The sequence below is a fragment of the Octopus sinensis genome, unplaced genomic scaffold, assembly GCF_006345805.1.
Source record: "Octopus sinensis unplaced genomic scaffold, ASM634580v1 Contig18327, whole genome shotgun sequence".
Lineage (NCBI taxonomy): Eukaryota > Metazoa > Mollusca > Cephalopoda > Octopoda > Octopodidae > Octopus > Octopus sinensis.
Genome location: NW_021835747.1, coordinates 23,904 through 24,746, shown reverse-complemented (window position 1 = coordinate 24,746; position 843 = coordinate 23,904).

Here is an 843-nt window from a genome sequence, read left to right as displayed (position 1 = left end):
CATTCTCTACAGGCTCAGCAACTCAGCGCAAATCACCCGTGACATTATAAACGGCTGCTGGAGTCTATTTGGGCACATCCTAAGAATGGACTCAACTGCACCTGCCTACAAGACCATGGAAGAATACTTCCTGTCAGATGGACCAAAATTTCGTGGACAACGCCGAATAACTCTGCCGGCCGTCTTGTAACAAGACCTAACTTGAACGGGGAAAACCCTAAACAACTGCGATGACCTGAAAGAACTGTGCAGGCAGAGCCAAAACCGCGGAGAGTGGAAACAATGGTTAAAAAGATCGTATCGTGTGTGTGACGTGTAGGAATATGACTTATTCTGTTCATGTTCTAATGGGAAGTGTTATAATAATTTTGAAGGAAACCAAAGCTCAATTTCTGACAGAAAAGTGTTATTTTTATTCTGATCTTAAAAATTGTTTTTCGTAAAAAATGAATATTGTGGGTTTTGAAAGAAGATAGTAAAAAATATAAACGCGCACGGGTTAATCAGTTCTCAGAAATAAATGTAAACAAAAAATTAAAAACATATATAGGTAAAAATCAATAAACTCAATTTTCATAACATCATAATAGTACTTATGAACGTGGGAATTGCATCAAAAGAACTCCTTAAGTCAGTAAATGTAAAAAAACTGCACAAGTACGGTTTAGTTTTTGGAAAAATGCGCAGATCCACAATGAAAAAGTCAGATATCTTTATTTTATTTACATTGAATGTGACCGGCTTGGCCGAGATAGACTTAGTAGTTTTTTTATTTAACCCAAGAATCACCAACAGTTAATTAGGGTAAATACTTAGGTGATTTCAACAATCCTCAAGATCAGC